The sequence below is a fragment of the Coturnix japonica genome, chromosome 35 (assembly GCF_054131305.1).
Source record: "Coturnix japonica strain WE chromosome 35, WE-NBRP24, whole genome shotgun sequence".
Classification (NCBI taxonomy): domain Eukaryota; kingdom Metazoa; phylum Chordata; class Aves; order Galliformes; family Phasianidae; genus Coturnix; species Coturnix japonica.
Genome location: NC_140697.1, coordinates 4,181,239 through 4,195,725, shown reverse-complemented (window position 1 = coordinate 4,195,725; position 14,487 = coordinate 4,181,239). Strand labels below are relative to the sequence as shown.

General features: G+C 39.1%; 1 protein-coding gene across 22 annotated transcripts in view; it reads right to left on the bottom strand.

The window, feature by feature from the left end:
• The window catches only part of LOC146755229 (rho GTPase-activating protein 32-like), a 338,547-nt gene that overhangs the window by 84,962 nt on the left and 239,098 nt on the right, over positions 1-14,487 (bottom strand). For 11 of the 22 annotated variants that reach the window (XM_085526228.1, XM_085526222.1, XM_085526230.1 and 8 more), the window contains exon 1: positions 13-6,514. The exons of the other annotated variants lie outside the window; for them this stretch is intronic. The gene's annotated coding sequence lies outside the window, so the exon portion shown is untranslated. Of the gene's footprint in view, positions 1-12; positions 6,515-14,487 lie in introns of those variants that run through there. 22 annotated transcript variants of the gene reach the window in all.

Here is a 14,487-nt window from a genome sequence, read left to right as displayed (position 1 = left end):
GAGCAAACTTACCTGCTGTAAGTACATAAAAGTCAAGGCACAGGAGAGCTGGGGACACATGCCCACGTTCGGCAGTGCCACGCAGGTTGCACCCGTAAGGGGATGCTGCATGGTGTTGCTCTGAAGTCTACGTAGAACAAGTGAGGGGGCTTGCATGCAAGTACGTTTGCCCTATCTTGTCACTACAGTTTTTTTTCCTTCTGATTATTTAAGTAAGGAAACAGTCTTTCTTCACTGCCTTTCTCTTCCCCAGCGCTAGATCCCTACATTCATTTGTCAGCTAAGGCAACTTGGTAGATTTAAACTACGGATTTTTAACAGAGAGCAAAAAAAGAAGACACAGCCTGCAGCCTATTGATGAGCAAATGGAACTTCCTCAATGACAGAGAGCTGAAGCTTGTCTCACAACAGTAGCTGCTGACTAGTAGAGAGCGAGATTGACTCGGGGAGGCTCGGTCGGCTGGTGCTGATGCTGCACAGCTTCTCATTTGTCAAATGGGTCCTAGGGCAGGGTCTTTACCACTCACCAAAATTCAAATACTGCATTTTAAAAATCCCCGGAGAGGATAGAGAAGGAGAGAAAGTGAACACGCTGCATCGCAGGCAGCCATGAGATCTGGGCAATTAATGTCACTGCCCAGCTGGGACCAGGCGCCTGTTAGGATTCCACGCGCACACAAACACACTCGCACACATTTTTTCTCCCAGGACCCACACCTGACAGAAAAAGGGCTTTCCCCTTCCAAGAACAGAAGTGAGAGGCACAAAACGGGAAAGGGAGAGAACCTTGGCTAGTCATGAGGATTCCAGCAAATATACAGGACAATCAGTAAATGAGCTCCTTTTTAAATATCCATTAATTTTATATCTACTTGTCATTTACCACCTCGTTTCCTAGAGAAACCTATGGAAGCGTTACAGAGAAGGCAAACTATCGGTGTAACCACTGCAGCAGAATCACTGGGAATGAACAAAATGCTGTGGCACGCTGTCTCTCACCGAGGGGGAGGGGAGGGCAGCAGGCGTGGATAAAGACTGTATCTTAAAACTGGTCTAAACCCCATCTCATCTACAATTACAAATTTATTTGACAGCCAGTCAGTCTATTACAAAGGACTGCCCTATCAGGCTACACGGAAAAATTACATTTGCAACTTTCAGAATTTAATGTTTACTTTTTACTTTGAGAGCAATACCTCAAATTAATATTCTGCTCTTGCAGGATGACCCCCCTGTTCACCCCCCCACCTTTATTTTATGGAGTAATAATTATTCATTAGTAGATCTAGTTAGTCTTCATGTAATAAAGTAGGATGTGACCTGCAAATCAAATAATTTATATTACAACTTGTCCTTGAAGTCCCACATTACAAAGTCTCTTTTTTTCCCTCCTAGATACAAGTCAAGTAAAACAGAAAATACAACTATGTTTAATTAGAATTGTAACAAATGAATGAAATATTAATTCTGTAGGAAAAAAAAAAAAAAAAGGTCAAACCTCTAAGCAAAAACCTGAAGTTTTGAAGGAGTTCTTCCTAAAAAAGGCTCCGCAGAAGCTTTTAAAATTACCTGTTACAGGAGATCTAACTCCCACAAAGCACATCTTACACCAACACTTTCAAATTAACAGCATCCAATAAATAATCCACATAACATCGCAGCCTTTCTCAAACACAGCGCGGCTGGCTCAGATTTGAAAACGACCCATAGAAACAAGTGAAAGCCCCCACTTAACTGGAAACAGACATAAAACATTGCACTGAAACTCAGGCGCTGCATTAAGAAAACAGATTTGTTCATTTTACATGTGTGCACACATACCTGCACCCACACAAGCTTCAGAGACTGATTTAGATCCACTCAGTCTTCTTCACGCAAAACCAAAGCTTTTCCAGCAGAATTAGGTATTCTCTTTCTCAAAAAGCAGTCAGTGCAACAAAAATAATATACTTAAAACTCAGCAATTAATACTGAAACAACAGATACACTAACTTAAAACACAGGGACTGTTTTAGCTTAAGAAACATCCATACTTGGCAGTTTATCACAGACTGATCTACCAGAGCAGCCCTGATATAGAACAGCACAAATTACTTTATCACACACACACACACAAAAAAAAGGAAAGCACACCACAGAGAGGAAGACAAAGCAAGAAGGAGAAATGAACTCTCTCTATGCCCTTTCTCCTTTTTTCATTCCTACTCTCTGCCTTAAGCAGTCTCCTGTTCTGACAGGAGTATGTCATGCTTTCCTTCATTCTTTTTTTTTTTTCTTTTTTTTTTTTCCCAGCACAGAAAGCCTGTTATTCTGCAAATGCCCTTAGCTGATGGAGTTTTCCCTTCAGCTCATCTTCATATGAAACACCATAAATAATACATGGTACTTTAATAAGACCATATCAGAATGTTTAATGAAAAACAAATACGTTATGTAAGGAGGCAGATAACCAACTCATTCCACATTATGTCAGAATCAAAGGAAACATGCTTCCCAGCCAGTTTGGAACCACGTAAATCTATCCAATTTCCCAAAGTGAACTTCTGGAACAGTGTGATGGTGGGGCAACGTTTCTTCTGTCTACTGCACTCTCACAGTGAAGAGGACATCCATAAAACAGATGAAACTCTTAAAAGCAGTGTGTTGAACACTTACTTCAAAGTAATCTAGCAAATGTCACTTCCCTAAGTTATTTCCCTGTTTGTATATGCTCCTCTAACAAATCCAACACGGATCAGAACCATGTTTGACCTAATAGCCAAATATACGCTAAGCACCACCACAAGCTCGCCAAAGGTACCATGACTGGCATTACACCACCTGCATTTTTAGCCCCATGCCCAGTGACAGGATCACCATCACTACCCTATAACTTTACAGAGCAGCACAAGCGTCACCAGTATCTCATCTGTACATTATCCATTCGTCATTTTTTCCTTATTCTATAAAAGGCATGATTGCCAAGTCTTCCCTACCCCTCACATCTCCCAGTTGCTTTGATGGGGCTCTGTTACAATCACACCAAATTCTGTACCTGAACTGTATTTTAGCCCTCACTGGTAGGTGAGGTATCAATAAACGACAACCACAAACCTTTTTTACCAAGTAGAAGGAGGCTACCAGTTGAAACAACCCACATCAGCCTGCTGGAATCATCAGAACCCAGAGAAAACAGCAGAGCTCACAGGTACAGTTCCTACTGCCTGCATCCAGCTAATGCTCAAAAGCTAATGGTGCTGTTGATCGATCTTGAAAACACAAACACTGTATTAAAGCAAAAAGGAGCAACAGCATTTCTCACACACCTGGAGTACAAATAGGAACACGTTAGCAAATGCACCAAAAAAGTGCACCATTTACATTCACCAACTCCATTTGTTCTCATTTGGGAGCCAACCTCCATTTCTCTGTATCTCCACTACAAAAATTAAACCTAAAATTTAACCATTAGACAAACCAGAGCAGACTGCCTCATCAGCCAAACCTCCACTACCAACAGAGAGATCTGAAGGAGGTCACCTGTGAGACCACACATCATTTGCACTCTGGTCTGCTCTCAGCAGTAGCTCATACTAACCAGTGTATGCATATAGGAATGGATACAGGATTATAAGGAGCATACGCCTCCAGACTTCAAGCATTTAAAAGAAAATATCTCAGTGGCACAGTGCATTATCCACGTGATGAATATCTTTGTATTCTCCGCTTTATAAAATGGCTGATGTGGTATAAAAATGATTCTGGCAAGTAGTTCAGAAGCTAAGAATAGTGCAGTCCTTTCTCTAAACACTCCTTTTCTAACACCGCATGAAAAATGGCCCCCACGACTTGAGAGCAGGAAAGGAAACACATGAGCTTAAAAATAAAACGCTTCATTAATATATTTTGACAAATTATTAACAACCATTAATAGCTTTGTCTTCCTTTTTCCACACGCTATTCTGCTTCCTTATGTGGTTTTCTTCTAAGAAACTATAGGGAAATATCATTGGCATTACAACTATTTTTATTTTTCGAAAAGGCTAAATCAGAGATTTCCATCTCTTCTTTTCAATTAATGGCTGACAGCTCACACTTCCAGCGTTATTATCTTGTCACAAAAAGCTCCAGTTCTATTGTAAGGTTTTTGTTCACATTACTCTCAACCAGGTCTGCACGAGGATCAAGACACTGCAGAGGCTCTCATTTACCTCAGGCAAATAAGAATAACTAATTTTCTCTTTCTGTTAAGTGCTGTGTTACGTCCACTGACTTTGCCAGTATTTCATACTCCATACCTACAACGACTATTGCACAGTTAACCTTTTCAGCACCACCTGATACTCATTTCTTTAGCATGCAGTGCAGTCTGTATGGATTATTCACAACAGAAAGCCAAGAGCCATTAGCAATGCCAACATCTGCACGTGTGGAAGGAAAAGAAATGAAGTAACAAAATAAATCAAAGGCAGTAACATGTAGCCCTTAAAGAGTTAGAGACTTCCAAACAGGAGATACACATTCCTCGTCAGCCTCCTCCTGGCCGACAGCAAAACAGGGGCAAAGAGGAGGACAGGAAAAAGGCTGGAGAGGACACAGCTCTAATACCTGAACCTGACTTAATTTAGTGCGAGTTTACACCAGCGCAGCACTTGTAGGTCCAGAGGATTTAGCCGGGTATGGCAGCGCACGCTGCAGGTCAGCAGCACAGCCCCGCTCCGCTATACCAGCACCTCCACCTAGCGGGGATGCCGCTCATACCAGCCTGCCCGGTCTGCTGCTCGCTCTAAGACAGCTCTGCTCGCCTTCTCGTGCTGCAAACGAACTCACCCAGCGGTTCGCATAGTAAATAACCGTTTTGATACTTTTTGCATCATTAAGAGGCTTGTGTCTCAAAAACAGATGTCGCTGCCAAGCCACAACTGGGCGCTGAAGGGACAGGGGAGGTTCTGAAGGACTGCACGTTACTTTGGGATCGCTGTTGCACTGCTCTCTCCCCTGTGAACGTTCATAGGCACTTTTGGGGCTACAGCTGGCATAAACACTCCATTGCCAGACAATCTGACAGTGTTCTGCAGGGCCAGAAGCTTTTGGGAAGCACCTCATCGCACCCAAAGTATCAGCAGCACCTGCACAGAGGGACTGTGTAGGCAGAGCAAGGATCACAGCAGTCCTGGCCTAAGGCGGCTTCAGGTGACATCATGCTATTACGATGTCAGGGGAGAAGAAAAAGCTTTATCTGAACTTTTCTCCATGGCACAGACTCCAAAAGCAGGGAAAGACAAACAGACGGGATCAAGAAGGTCAAGAGAAATCAGGGCAGCAAAATATTTTGAGAGTCCCACTTCATCCAGCATAAAGGTAGCTGGAACACATCACCATTCTGCATTCAGATGGACAAGATGCTCTCACTCACCATATGCTCCAGTCACAACAGAAAATAGGCTCTTCCAAACAGACATATAGTAAGGTTCCTTAAAAGACAGTAATACAACAGATCCACTTTGGTCCACGTGTCCAACTAGAATAGTTGTAATGTTGATGATTTTCACTATCTGAATGTTAGCAAGGAGACATCGGAATCATAGGTAGCATTGCCATATAATATTCTTTCCAAAATTCCAGACGAAAATACTAACAGTGCAACCCTTATTAATAAAGCAATTTTCTCAAGTCAGATTTAATGTAATATACCAACTTCAGTACTATTATTCAGAGAAAGTGTAATAGAACTTGCTACGTATCTTAAGCCCTAAGGATTTTTCCTAAGGGGAAAAAACAAGTCTACACCTTGAGCTGGAGTTATGAAGCCTACTTGGGCCTGCTGTCACTGCAGACTTGGTTAAAGATCACATAGGAAAGGGGAAGTGAACAGTAGAGACATACTGTATGCCACTCAGATTTGTTTCTGTATAAAAATTCTGTTTCCTTCATTTTATATTGACATATACATACCATGATTTCCATTTTGTTCACACTGAGTACATTTATACCAAGCTAAAATCATCACACAAATTCTCTAATAAATATTGCTTAATGGATTTGTGCATAAATATAAATACATATTTACATATATATACACAAAGTATATATACTCATATATGCATAATTGCACTGCTTTTACTCCTTCTTTAGCACCATCGCATCTAAAACTGCTGCTTTTGCACATCAGGAAAAAAAATTAACATGGAGCGAGGAATAAGTGGCAGAAGCCTGTGAATTGTGAGCTTGTTTTCATACTGTGGTAATGAAAAGAGGAAGAAATATCAAACGTGACTATAAGTATACATAGCAGGGCAACGTAAACACATCTTGTTTAATAGTTCTTCATGAGATTATTAGTCTCTTAAAAACATTAACTGAATGTTTTATCTCAGAAGGAGAATAAATGATGGATTAATTATGCTATTTTGTAAAGGTGGTATCGTTTCTTGCTAGGAATTAAATTAACTGGACATCAGCGCAGTTTCCTTCTACAATGAAATCACTTCTTTATTATTCTGTCTACAACTGGGTACCTCTCATACATTCTGCCTGAATCTAAATCCACCAGACTTAGTCCACAATTCGGGAGCTCATTTTCATGTACAACAGCTAAATATTAACATGCTCATGTATCAAACCAACAAATCCTCCATTAACTACAGCTGAGTCTTTAAGACTTGATTACCACGTGCTACCACTTACAGCCTACCCACCGCTCACAAGTATGCGATCCCTCCACTGCAAAATTTAACACCTCCACAGCTCCTTAGGGGAATTCAGTTATCTCTACCAGCAAGCCTCAAAATGCTCCTCAGCATTTAGACACTACTGCTTAAGATGGACTAAGTCAGTTTCAGATTTAGTTCAATGGCTCTTCAAAATCTAGACTTTCCTTCTGATTACTTTTTGTGACTTTTCAATCTGACTTTCAATTAAAAGATCTTAATATTCTCATAGCCAAGCCTGAAGAGTTCCAGTTAAATACTCACCTCCATGCAAAGGAGATGGATGCAGCTCAGGAAAACTGAAATAGAATCTGCTGTAGCTTTGAGCTTCAGCTGATGCAGAGCTCTTTCCAGGATGTCCAAAGTAGCCAGACACACATCTCTCCAAATGACTATTCCAGCAGAAAGATGTGAGCTGTCACAACACTAACCCAATGGCAAAAGCCAGAAGGACAGAGCTTTTTGGAGCTGAAGACCTTGGGCTCTGTGTCACCCTTGCACAATGACATGTTTTGCCACACAGGCAGCTTTACATATAAAACTGATATAAAGCCCTCTGTATGAGCCTTCTTGCTGAGCCCTTGAGATAGCAATGCAAGTACTGTGTAAGGAAACTCATTTTTATATTGAGTCAATATTTTGCCCCCTTTTATCCAGTTTATTCTACCCACTGGTTTCAAAGCAAGCGGTCACTTTTCTCCTAACAGTTATTTTCCTTTGACAATGCTAAATCAACCCTCTCTTGTTATAGTGGCCTCTTCTGCAGTTCTTACACCTTATTTATTTATTGATGGGAAACTCACACTGATACCGCTGAATTCTTTTCTTTTTTTCTTCTGCTGCTGCTTCTTGTCACTATGATCACTTCTTTTTCTTTCTGCATTAAGTTCAAATCTATCATCCTTAATTTCCAAGGAATTGGACCATTCAACATTTGGCATAAAAATCTGTTTCTACTCATCACTTATAACCTGATTTATTACCTGAAACTCTTCAAGACCTCTGTCAATATTCTTTCTATACTTATAATCAGATACCCCTACATGGAAACATTACTATTACTAGAACAGGTAGCTAAGTTAAAGCTAACATGGGCAACACTGTGCCTTCCTCTCAATAGGGCTAACAGCACATGCAGGTTTCCATAGATGTTTGGGAGGCAGCAGACTTTCGATCTTCTCCAAAACACGCTCTACTACAGGAGAACAAGGCAGAACAAGTGTACATTGAACTAACAACTAATACTGCATTTAAATGAAGGGATAGCACAGCATTGATGATGTATTTTGAAGTGGTCATTTGAAGCAATACAAAGCCAAGACTCCAGAAGTTACAGCTCTTATTTTCTTCACTATGATACCCACTGCTTGCATACATCAAAAAAATATCATCCTGCATATGTCTTGTACTGCATTATGGAGACAAAGGTACTTAAAGATTAATTGCATTAAAGTAGTCATATTATTAACATCAGATTCTCACATACTGCATTCTCCTTACAACTAAACATAGAGTTAAATTTTTCTGATGCTAGCAGTATTTTGTGTCAGTTCTGATCTGCAGGGACTGGTACTTCAAGTGCCTCCCTTAAAACAATGCAAACCCTTTGTCACCTCACCAAGCATCACAGGCACCACTTGCAAGCAGGGCAGCTCTGCTGCAGGATGGCCAGCTGTGAATTTCACACAGGTACTGACTTGCCATCAGATGCTGTGTGTGATCTCAGTCAAAGTAAACCAGGTAATGTACACACAACCAATCACAAGTGCTCGGTGCCATGCACACACACCTTAGTGTGTGCACCACCACTTCCCTGCCTGAGGCAAGTTCAGCCCTTAGGATGCAAAACATGCTGCACTGTACTCAGTTGTATGAGACACAGTTTAAGTATTTGGCCTTGCATTTTTTCCTACAAATCAACACTATTGGCACCAAAGCTGCATTCCTTGGTTCTGGTAAGGAGCACTGCTGAGCACTGAGAATCATACATAGCAATAGGAACGTAGAAATACCTAATACTTGAGCTGTCTCCACTGAAAAACAGAATAGTTAAGAAGACCGGATGCAAGTAATCACAAGTAACCCCAGATATTGCAGCTTCAATGTCTCACGGATGAAACAAAAAGGCAAAAACACAAAAGCAAGACAGACTAAAATCAACAGCTAGACTACAAACAAAAGCAAGAAAAGAATCTGTAGCAGCATCCCATGCTCTGTTATGAGACAAGCTCACCAAAATTAGAAGTCTGAACTTTCATTACATACAGTCCTGGGCTCACAACTCAAAACACCTGCAGTGCTGCACATGGAGTTAGTCAAGTTGACTACTTGACATTGATAGAAATGAGATCAGCTCCCTTGTGATATTCAGCATGCAGGCCAGCATGAACACACACCAAGATGTAAATCTTGATTATTATTATTTTTTTTAAGGCATGTTGTTGTCAACAAAAGTGAATTTTGACATAAATCTATTTCTTGTTCCTTTGTTTCCTCCCTCTCTGAGTCATAAAATTTCCTGAAGCAAAATAACTGACTCACTACTAATTACAGCCATATTTTTGTTACAGATTTGGTGCTTGTTCTCAGATTTTGAAAATATTATAATTGAGAAGAAACCTTATTTGATATCAACAAATAGGGGCCGTGGATACTCTTATCAGTAATCCAGTTGTTAAAGGAACCACATGTAACGCTGCAAGATTGGTGCCAGAAGCCTATTAATCTGTTTTGTTGAAACTATTTCAAGAAAAACATCCTTGGAATTCTTAGATTGAAACATGAAAATACCTCGAACATTTCTTTTCAAACAAGTGTGAAACGCAGCTCAACCAAATATAGTGCAGTTCTAATTTGCTAGACAATTAGGACTTAGGGAATGATAAATAAAGTATTCAGTAATGTGCTCTTGGTGCAACTGAGTGAGGCATCTGGATTAAACTGGGAGCTACAGGAGAACCCTATATCATTTTAAACACATTCATGAACTTGAAAATGATGCTGTCATCAAATTATTCCTATTCTAGTCATACAACAGCACTATATATTTTACGTCTTTCATGGCAAAACAAAAGCTTTACAAAAGCAAAATCAAGTAGCTGCATTCTTTCATGCTGGATTTATTAGATCACATTTTCCCCTGGCTCTATATTACTCTCAATTTCAAATCTACTTTTGTCATTTTAGCTTTATGTTGTGGTGCATTTGTTTTGTTATGCATTAACTGATAAGCAACCTGAATTCACACAGAAGTACTTATAGCTGAGAAAACGTAACCTCACACAATCATCACACTAAACGAAAACACGAAACATGCTATGAAAACTCCGTTTCACACTATTTCAACAGAAGTATCTTTATACACCTTTACAAATGCTTAAAACATTCCAGTGAGACAGAGCTCAGTTTTTTGATTGACATGCCGAATTGTAACAATTGATTGGATCAATTAAATAAATAACAAATGAAATATATCACTATCTGTTATACATATAAGTCTATAAATGCTTGTATATCAATTCACCAGCCTTTTATTCAGGCATACAGAAATTAGCCTTCAATGTGATAGAAGCAAAAGAATGAAAACAGAAAGTCTGAAGATCCTTAAAACTTCTGATGTTGAATCATTTCAGCACACACCAGACACTGCAGTTTGTTGATTCTTTTTTTTTTTTTTAATAATGAACTGCATCTCAGGAATCTATTTCCCTTGAAACAAAAAGAACCATCTTCAGATTTGTTATACGTTAATTACACTTCACATATTTTAATACCTTGCTAGCTGTAGGAAAGTTACCTCACTGGCTTTTACAGTAAAGGCAAAATTCTTTACTTGAGAAATCACCCACGTATAAAACCAACAACACAAATGCTGACAATCAGTCTGACATCCAGTCTGTTTCCAACCTACAGCCACAGAAATAGAGTGCTGTACATTCTAAAAAAAGGACCGCTAACATTTTCCCCCGGTTTCAAGTACTTTTAAACTTTTTCTGTGACTCAGAAGCTTTGCCTCTTCTGGATTCATCCTTCCTCCAACTCATTAGCATGTATAATTAAAACGTAGGGATGAAAAATGTTTGTGTGGGGGTTTTCGAAGAACTAGGAACAGATTATCACTGAAACTGAAGGCACTGAGAGATCTGAAGTTTTCTAAAAGCTCATCTTCAATAGCTCTAACTGTAATGTGGCTACATAGCTGACACAAATTGATCCACACGAGTTACATCTGGATTTCCTAGTAGCCTGAAATGAAAATAGCTTGACATGTAAAACCTCTCAGATGAGAAGAATGGAAAACAAAAAAATCCCAAAACATTTAAACGACACTGGTGGAATTCAGGAGCAATACCATAAAACATCAACACATACAATAATACAGAAGCTCACACCAAGCTTTCAAAAGTTCATAAGCAATATAAAGTTTCAAAGAAGGTGGGATTGATGTAGCTAATAAAGAGGCTGCAGCTAAAGAAGCAGTCTGTACAGCATTAGGTAGGCTAGAAGTCACGGAGGATAGCTGGATTTGAACTTATCCTAAGTTAACTCCAAGTGGAACAGTTTGTTGTTTCCATGCCTGCGCTGTGTTTGATGTAACCAGACAGTCCAACATATCAGCATCTCTGCTCTTGTCTGGTCTGTGACTCTCCTGATAGGCTGTCTTTGGAGCTGAAAACTGAAAAGAATGGTTAAAGGGCATTTTCTGGCCCTCACTTTGACCTTAGAGATCTGGTAATGGTCTGTGAACCAGCAGCTCTAACTAGATGTCTTCAGTCGTGTCCTTTTGTTCCAGAAATATACCTTGGTAAGGAGATCCTCAATCTATTTGTTCTGTTCAACTGAAATGCAAATCAAGACTGCTCTGATCCATCTCATCCACACCTCTTCAAATATGAAATACTTGAAAACAATTAGGCAAGACAACATCTTAACAGCATACATACTAAAAGAGTTCAACATAGCCACAACATAAATTAATGAAGGACATAAATACTTCAGCAGATACAAAACTTTTTACAGTATGCAGCTCTACAGCAGAAATATACAAGAAGAGAATGCACCAACAGGAAATAAGTAATATGCATTTGAAATTTGGTTTTCAGGTATATAAGAACTTACTACAACCTTATAAAGACAAATATGTGTTACAAATAACCAGCATTAAAAAATAACAACAGCAAAACTAATAGTAATTATAAATAGACCTGTTTAAAAAACATTTTTATGATGTAGCACACATCAGTAATAAGATGTTTGAATAATTTCTTCTGTGAGCTGCAAACTGCAAAATACCCAGGAGAATTACTGCACACAGAATGCAGTTCATGGAGCTGGAACAAGAAAACCTGAAAATAAGACCTTGTCCATTACTCAAAGCAATTCAGAAACTAATGCTCCCACTAAAAATGCAAGTGAAGTACTGAAGCCTAGTAAGCAAGACAATGAAAGCAGCACACTAAGTAATGCCAAGTCCTGCACCTGGGGAGTAATACCCCGTGCACACTGCGGGCTGGAGAACAACCGGCTGGAAAGCAGCCTTCCAGAAAGGACATGGGAGTCCAGGAGGACAAGCTGAATGTAAGCCAGCAACTTGTCCTTGCAGCAAAGAAAGCACCTAGCATCCCAGGCTGTGTTAGGAAGAAACCCTCCACTAAACACAGGTGAGGCAACATCTGGTGTACTGGTTTCAGGCCAGAGCTTCTCAGTGACAAAGATGAGTGTCCAGTGTAGAGCAAATGGCTAGCAAGAAGAGCAAGGGACAGCAGTACTTCTGACGTTGGAGATACCCAACATGCTCTATGGTTGCTCCCCATGTACCTGACTGTGCCTTGGGCAGATGGTTTGAAGTGACAGCCTCAAGAGGTCCCTTCCAACTGCAACTAAGATTCCATAGTAGTAAAATTCTGAATCTTTTCCTGAGTGTAATCACCCTTTTTTTTCCTGTTACTAAACAAATATCAAATTATAAAAGCATCTGTGGCAGACTGCTTCTCAATCTTTACAAACTGAATTACAGCTTCTCCTGAATCAGCACCTGATTGTTTTTTAAAACTTCATTAAATATATGAAAGCCTCAGGGGAAAAAAAAAAAAAAAAAAAAAGTACAAAGAAAAACCCACAAAAACCAAACAACCAGGAAAAGATGAATCGGGTTTATGTGCAAAGTCTGTGAAGCACTGAAGTATAAAAAAAGTGAAGTGGAAAGGAATTCAATCCTCTAAAATGAAAAGAACAAGCAATGAAACTAAAATGTTTCAGTGATGACATACCTGGAATTTCAAATCCAGAAGATAAAAGTTTTCTTCCAAGGAAAAGCAAGGAAAGGTTTAACTCCCAACGAACTATGAAGAACTATACATATGGATACCTTGTGACAGAGTAACCTTAAATTCCATAGTGTCAATTCTGTTACCATGTCAAAATCCTTGTGTTCCCACTGACTCCCAATTATAAGTTTGGGAACTCCATTGCCGCTAAGATGTAAATGGTACTGATTAATTTTGTTGGTTCTTGTCCTTAGCAATTACTATTGCAGCTTGAAAAACAGAACTAAAAGCTTTAAGTAAGATCAAAGGAAAGAAGTAATCTCCTTTGTCCAGGCCAACTCCAACTTTGCTCTTACTTTTCAGTCCCGATTCTATGACACTGATATAATTTTTAATAGCTTTAGTACATACTGAAAGCATGAAAGATGTAAGATATTGAAACTTAAAGTAAGGGGAAATAATGCTTTAGCTCCCAGATAGATGACAGTTTTTGGAGTCTTTTCAACTTCCTCATACCTACTGCGCTTCATTTCAGAATCCTGCACTGCCACACGAAAAGAAGGCATGCTCTATCAATGGGGGAGTGTAGTGTCCAAGTATTCATCAAAAACCTTTATTGTCTGCCTTAAACTGGGTCTTGGCAACTATGTTTGAAAGCTGAATCATAAAAGCAATCTTCTGGGAGACGTTTTAAGTCTTGGAAAATAATATTTTAACTCTACAGTTCACCTCAAATTATCTCTTTCTAATCAGTATGTCTTTAAGTTGTACATTTTTGTGAATTAGTTCGCACTTGTCATATTTATTACTGTTGTAATCTCACTTAAAAAAAAACTCAAAGAGATTTTGACTATTCACAGAAACTCTATTTTCTGCAACGATGTCAGAGAAGATAGACATGGAAACAGAAGAAATGAGAATTATCCAAAGTCACAATGCATACCCTCCTCACCTAATTAATACACACAGCCAACCAAATGATGACACACCTTTTGTACATACATGTTAACTAAAAGACTATCAGTTCAGTGTTTCAGAATACAGTTTCCAGTGGCCTCACCATCACTGGAGGCAACTCAACTTATTGCAAACAGTTTTCCTAATACTGTAGAACTGCCAAAAAGGAAGAAAAATCTGACTACTTACAACACAGACAGAAAATCTTGTTTGTTTTTAATAAAAATATCAAATAATAACTATTTGGATGCAGTTGTAAGGACATAAGGATACATATGAATTCAGTTTAAGATATAAAAACTAAATTTACCAAATCTTACCTCTATGCATCTGTTGTAAGGAATATCATTGCAAACAGAAGGCACGTAAAAAACTCCTTTATTAACAGAGGAGATCTGACTCAGAGAGAGTTATTAAATTCAGATGATTGAAAATACTACAACAAAAAACACTAGAATGGATGGAAGATAAACATTTACTTTCATAATTCTACTGTACATTGATCTGGTTTTACTACGTTCTGTATGCAGGTCTCTCCAGAAGTAATGCCTCCTCTATTTATTTCCATGGAAACT